Source organism: Cryptomeria japonica, chromosome 11, assembly GCF_030272615.1.
Source record: "Cryptomeria japonica chromosome 11, Sugi_1.0, whole genome shotgun sequence".
NCBI lineage: Eukaryota > Viridiplantae > Streptophyta > Pinopsida > Cupressales > Cupressaceae > Cryptomeria > Cryptomeria japonica.
Window position 1 is genome coordinate 572,740,372 of NC_081415.1, and position 7,991 is coordinate 572,748,362.

Here is a 7,991-nt window from a genome sequence, read left to right on the forward strand (position 1 = left end):
TTCAATAAACACCCGTGGCCATTGGGTCTAGCAAGCCTCTATTTAAGTGAAGTATAGTCTCTAAGTGTTGTCTCCTTCATTTTCTGTAGGTTAGAAATAAATTCAGTTGTGACAAATGTTCAATATACTTTTGATTAGCATATACACCATTGAGGTCATTGACATGCTTCATTCCAAATTCTAGTGAAAACATTTTATTCAATTTAACACTTGTATTCTGAAAAACTTGTCATTAATAAAGAAAGTACTTGTGGCTCATTGTAACTTATAGATAATCTCCATTTTCCACTCTTCTAGAATTTTCAAACTACTATCAGTATCCTTAAGGAATGAGGGGAAATGAGTGTCTTTCATTTGATCATATCTATTTAATTCTTTGATTGAAACATCTTATTAAACATTTTGTGTACTTTTATACATTTATCAGCTTGTTTCACTGCATGTTTTGACTTCTCATGAACAAGATCTTGTGTGACTTCCTCTCTTTTTTATTATAACCTTCCTTGTAACCTCTCATGCTCTTTACTAGCCTTGTATGTTCCAACAAATACAGTCCAACATCTACCAAAGTGTAGCAATAGCTTCTCAAATATCCCATTCATTAACTCTATGACAACATTGGCTTTTAAAGCCTTCCAGTATTGAACTATCCATTCCTTTCTTTTCTCAAACTTTATTACTTCTTTCCAATAAGACCTCTTTGAAGTAACCTTCATTTGTCTTTTCTCATGATCCGATGCATCAGTTATTGGCAACGTAGTAGTCCTCGAATAAGATGACAATCTATCTCCAAACATCACATTTTCATCACTCAAGTACGTTAAGATTAAAATGAGCAAAGAATTGAAAACAAAAAGATAGAAAAGAAAACACATAGCACAAGGTTTAACGTGGTTCGCCATTAAGTGCCTACGTCCACTAGAAACACAGGGAATTATCTTATTAACAAAATATCCAATACATCTAGTACATAGACTGCATACATATATTTATACATTCGTATTGAGGTATGAATCGAACAGGCAGGAAAAGTGGGGACATGAAAATAGCTATCCCAGAGATAGAGCGTGTAGCTAGCTAGACCATTGGTGACAATGAGGCAAGTGTTGCGGTGCACTTGCTCGATATCCACAAAGACAAACCAATATATCCTTAATGTACTAGTTCATGTGAATGAGATAATACAAGCCGAGATAATACTAAAGAATATTCTCATTAATTTTTCAGAATGGTTGATACAATATCATAGATATAAACTTTTCTACAAATTCCATTCCATTACTCAAAGAAAATTAGACTACATACAAGCTACCCATCCAAATTTCTATAATTGAATCCTTTCTCACTGATCTTGATTTCTCATTCATAATACAAGGGAGCGAGAAGCTTCAGATCAATTGGCATACTTGGCAAAATTTTATTTGAGTCCCTTTACAACAAGAAATATGGTAAAAGAATTTTTACATTTCTCATAAAGCACAAATATTTACTCAGTGCTAAAGGGAATTTGAAAACAAAACTGCAAAGCCTGATGATGCTGATTTCATCTAACCAACTTGATGACACTGAACATTCCAATTGAAATATCAGAAAACAAATATAATAAAATATAACACGTAATAGATGGAGAAGATTGACATATTTGAATGCACATAGAGGATACCCCATTTTCCTCACTCCTCAATAAACACCCATGGCCATTCGGTCTAGCAAGGCTCTATTTAAGTGGAGTATAGTTTCTAGGTGTTGTCTCCTTCATTTTGTGCGGGTTAGAAATAAATTCAGTTGTGACAAATGTTCAATATACTTTTGATTAGCATATACACCATTGAGGTCATTGACATGCTTCATTCCAAATTCTAGTGAAAACATTTTATTCAATTTAACACTTGTATTCTGAAAAACTTGTCATTAATAAAGACAATACCTGTTGCCCGTTGTAACATATAGATAATCTCCATTTTCGACTCTTCTAGAATTTTCAAATTACTTTCAGTATCCTTAAGGAATGAGGGGAAATGAGGTTTTTTCATTTGATAATATCTATTTAATTCTTCGATTGAAACATCCTATTAAACATTTTGTGTACTTTTATCCATTTATCAACTTTTTTCAATGCATGTTTTGACTTCTCATGTACAAGATATTGTGTGACTTCCTCTCTTTTTTGTTATAACCTTCCTTGTAACCTCTCATGCTCTTTACTAGCCTTGTATGTTCCAACAAATACAGTCCAACATCTACCAAAGTGTAGCAATAGCTTCTCAAATATGTCATTCATTAACTCTATGACAACATTGGCTTTTAAAGCCTTCCACTATTGAACTATCCATTCCTTTCTTTTCTCAAACTTTATTACTTCTTTCCAATAAGACCTCCTTGAAGTAACCTTCATTAGTCTTTTCTCATGATCCGATGCATCAGTTATTGGCAACGGAGTAGTCTCGGAATAAGATGACAATCTATCTCCAAACATCACATTTTCTTCACTCAAGTATGTTAAGATTAAAATGAGCAAAGAATTGAAAACAAAACAATAGAAAAGAAAACACACAGCACAAGGTTTAACGTGGTTCGCCATTAAGTGACTATGTCCACAAGAAACATAGGAAATTATCTTATTAGCAAAATATCCCATACATCTAGTACATAGACTGCATACATATATTTATACATTCGTATTGAGGTATGAATCGAACAGGCAGGAAAAGTGTGGACATGAAAATAGCTATCCCAGAGATAGAGCATGTAGCTGGCTAGACCATTGGTGACAATGAGGCAAGTATTGCGGTGCTCTCGCTCAATATCCACAAAGACAAACCAATATATCCTTAATGTACTAGTTCATGTGAATGAGATAATACAAGCCGAGATAATCCTAAAGAATATTCTCATTAATTTTTCAAAATGGTTGATACAATATCATAGATATAAACTTATTTGCAAATTGCATTCCATTACTCAAAGAAAATTAGACTACATACAAGCTACCCGTCCAAATGTCTATAATTGAATCCTTTCTCAATGATCTTGATTTCTCATTTATAATACAAGGGAGCAACAAGCTTCAGATCAATTGGCACACTTGGCAAAATTTTATTTGATTCCCTTTGCAACTAGAAATATGCTAAAAGAATCTTTACATTTTTCATAAAGCACAAATATTTACTCAGTGCTAAAGGGAATTTGAAAACAGAACTGCAAAGCCTGATGATGCTGATTTCATCTAACCAACTTGATGACACTAAACATTCCAACTGAAATATCAGAAAACAAATATAATAAAATATAACACGTAATATATGGAGAAGATTGACATATTTGAATGCACATAGAGGATACCCCATTTTCCTCACTCTTCAATAAACACCCATGGCCATTCGGTCTAGCAAGGCTCTATTTAAGTGGAGTATAGTCTCTAAGTGTTGTCTCCTTCATTTTGTGTAGGTTAGAAATAAATTCAGTTGTGACAAATGTTCAATATACTTTTGATTAGCATATACACCATTGAGGTCATTGACATGCTTCATTCCAAATTCTAGTGAAAACATTTTATTCAATTTAACACTTGTATTCTGAAAAACTTGTCATTAATAAAGACAATACCTGTGGCCTGTTGTAACATATAGATAATCTCCATTTTCGACTCTTCTAGAATTTTCAAACTACTTTCAGTATCCTTAAGGAATGAAGGGAAATGAGGTTTTTTCATTTGATAATATCTATTTAATTCTTCGATTGAAACATCCTATTAAACATTTTGTGTACTTTTATCCATTTATCAACTTGTTTCAATGCATGTTTTGACTTCTCATGTACAAGATATTCTGTGACTTCCTCTCTTTTTTGTTATAACCTTCCTTGTAACCTCTCATGCTCTTTACTAGCCTTGTATGTTCCAACAAATACAGTCCAACATCTACCAAAGTGTAGCAATAGCTTCTCAAATATGTCATTCATTAACTCTATGACAACATTGGCTTTTAAAGCCTTCCAGTATTGAACTATCCATTCCTTTCTTTTCTCAAACTTTATTACTTCTTTCCAATAAGACCTGCTTGAAGTAACCTTCATTAGTCTTTTCTCATGATCCGATGCATCAGTTATTGGCAACGGAGTAGTCTCGGAATAAGATGACAATCTATCTCCAAACATCACATTTTCTTCACTCAAGTATGTTAAGATTAAAATGAGCAAAGAATTGAAAACAAAACAATAGAAAAGAAAACACACAGCACAAGGTTTAACGTGGTTCACCATTAAGCGACTATGTCCACAAGAAACATAGGAAATTATCTTATTAGCAAAATATCCCATACATCTAGTACATAGACTGCATACATATATTTATACATTCGTATTGAGGTATGAATCGAACAGGCAGGAAAAGTGGGGACATGAAAATAGCTATCCCAGAGATAGAGTGTGTACCTAGCTAGACCATTGGTGACAATGAGGCAAGTATTGCGGTGCTCTCGCTCAATATCCACAAAGACAAACCAATATATCCTTAATGTACTAGTTCATGTGAATGAGATAATACAAGCCGAGATAATCCTAAAGAATATTCTCATTAATTTTTCAAAATGGTTGATACAATATCATAGATATAAACTTATTTGCAAATTGCATTCCATTACTCAAAGAAAATTAGACTACATACAAGCTACCCGTCCAAATGTCTATAATTGAATCCTTTCTCAATGATCTTGATTTCTCATTTATAATACAAGGGAGCAACAAGCTTCAGATCAATTGGCACACTTGGCAAAATTTTATTTGATTCCCTTTGCAACTAGAAATATGCTAAAAGAATCTTTACATTTTTCATAAAGCACAAATATTTACTCAGTGCGAAAGGGAATTTGAAAACAGAACTGCGAAGCCTGATGATGCTGATTTCATCTAACCAACTTGATGACACTAAACATTCCAACTGAAATATCAGAAAACAAATATAATAAAATATAACACGTAATATATGGAGAAGATTGACATATTTGAATGCACATAGAGGATACCCCATTTTCCTCACTCTTCAATAAACACCCATGGCCATTCGGTCTAGCAAGGCTCTATTTAAGTGGAGTATAGTCTCTAAGTGTTGTCTCCTTCATTTTGTGTAGGTTAGAAATAAATTCAGTTGTGACAAATGTTCAATATACTTTTGATTAGCATATACACCATTGAGGTCATTGACATGCTTCATTCCAAATTCTAGTGAAAACATTTTATTCAATTTAACACTTGTATTCTGAAAAACTTGTCATTAATAAAGACAATACCTGTGGCCTGTTGTAACATATAGATAATCTCCATTTTCGACTCTTCTAGAATTTTCAAACTACTTTCAGTATCCTTAAGGAATGAGGGGAAATGAGGTTTTTTCATTTGATAATATCTATTTAATTCTTCGATTGAAACATCCTATTAAACATTTTGTGTACTTTTATCCATTTATCAACTTGTTTCAATGCATGTTTTGACTTCTCATGTACAAGATATTCTGTGACTTCCTCTCTTTTTTGTTATAACCTTCCTTGTAACCTCTCATGCTCTTTACTAGCCTTGTATGTTCCAACAAATACAGTCCAACATCTACCAAAGTGTAGCAATAGCTTCTCAAATATGTCATTCATTAACTCTATGACAACATTGGCTTTTAAAGCCTTCCACTATTGAACTATCCATTCCTTTCTTTTCTCAAACTGTATTACTTCTTTCCAATAAGACCTGCTTGAAGTAACCTTCATTAGTCTTTTCTCATGATCCGATGCATCAGTTATTGGCAACGGAGTAGTCTCGGAATAAGATGACAATCTATCTCCAAACATCACATTTTCTTCACTCAAGTATGTTAAGATTAAAATGAGCAAAGAATTGAAAACAAAACAATAGAAAAGAAAACACACAACACAAGGTTTAACGTGGTTCACCATTAAGTGACTATGTCCACAAGAAACATAGGAAATTATCTTATTAGCAAAATATCCCATACATCTAGTACATAGACTGCATACATATATTTATACATTCGTATTGAGGTATGAATCGAACAGGCAGGAAAAGTGGGGACATGAAAATAGCTATCCCAGAGATAGAGTGTGTACCTAGCTAGACCATTGGTGACAATGAGGCAAGTATTGCGGTGCTCTCGCTCAATATCCACAAAGACAAACCAATATATCCTTAATGTACTAGTTCATGTGAATGAGATAATACAAGCCGAGATAATCCTAAAGAATATTCTCATTAATTTTTCAAAATGGTTGATACAATATCATAGATATAAACTTATTTGCAAATTGCATTCCATTACTCAAAGAAAATTAGACTACATACAAGCTACCCGTCCAAATGTCTATAATTGAATCCTTTCTCAATGATCTTGATTTCTCATTTATAATACAAGGGAGCGACAAGCTTTAGATCAATTGGCACACTTGGCAAAATTTTATTTGATTCCCTTTGCAACTAGAAATATGCTAAAAGAATCTTTACATTTCTCATAAAGCACAAATATTTACTCAGTGCTAAAGGGAATTTGAAAACAGAACTGCAAAGCCTGATAATGCTGATTTCATCTAACCAACTTGATGACACCGAACATTCCAATTGAAATATCAGAAAATAAATATAATAAAATATAACACGTAATATATGGAGAAGATTGACATATTTGAATGCACATAGAGGATACCCCATTTTCCTCACTCTTCAAGAAACACCCATGGCCATTGGGTCTAGCAAGGCTCTCTTTAATTGGAGTATAGTCTCTAAGTGTTGTCTCCTTCATTTTGTGCAGGTTAGAAATAAATTCAGTTGTGACAAATGTTCAATATACTTTTGATTAGCATATACACCATTAAGGTCATTGACATGCTTCATTCCAAATTCTAGTGAAAACATTTTATTCAATGTAACACTTGTATTCTCAAAAACTTGTCATTAACAAAGACAATACTTGTGGCCCGTTGTAACATATAGATAATCTCCATTTTCCACTGTTCTAGAATTTTCAAACTACTATCAGTATCCTTAAGGAATGAGGGGAAATGAGTGTCTTTCATTTGATCATATCTATTTAATTCTTTGATTGAAACATCTTATTAAACTGTTTGTGTACTTTTATCCATTTATCAACTTGTTTCACTGCATGTTTTGACTTCTCATGAACAAGATCTTGTGTGACTTCCTCTCTTTTTTATTATAACCTTCCTTGTAACCTCTCATGCTCTTTACTAGCCTTGTATGTTCCAACAAATACAGTCCAACATCTGCCAAAGTGTAGCAATAGCTTCTCAAATATGTCATTCATTAACTCTATGACAACATTGGCTTTTAAAGCCTTCCACTATTGAACTATCCATTCCTTTCTTTTCTCAAACTTTATTACTTCTTTCCAATAAGACCTCTTTGATGTAACCTTCATTAGTCTTTTCTCATGATCCGATGCATCAGTTATTGGCAACGGAGCAGTCCCCGAATAAGATGACAATCTATCTCCAATCATCACATTTTCTTCTCTCAAGTATGTTAAGATTAAAATGAGCAAAGAATTGAAAACAAAACAATAGAAAAGAAAACACATAGCACAGGGTTTAACGTGGTTCGCTATTAAGTGGCTACGTCCACCAGAAACACAGGGAATTATCTTATTAACAAAATATCCCATACATCTAGTACATAGACTGCATACAAATATTTATACATTCATATTGAGGTATGAATCGACTAGGCAGGAAAAGTGGGGACATGAAAATGGCTATCCCAGAGATAGAGCGTGCAGCTGGCTAGACCATTGGTGACAATGAGGCAAGTATTGCGGTGCACTCGCTCGATATCCACATACGCTGCCTCCACCGTGGAGGCCTTGAGATAAGTGATCTTCCTTTCCTCGAAAACCTTATAAAACTCGATCTCGCACAGGTTGCGTAGCCCAACCATGCCATCCCTCGCATCAATGCTCCGTATTAAAGCTTGAATGTCCA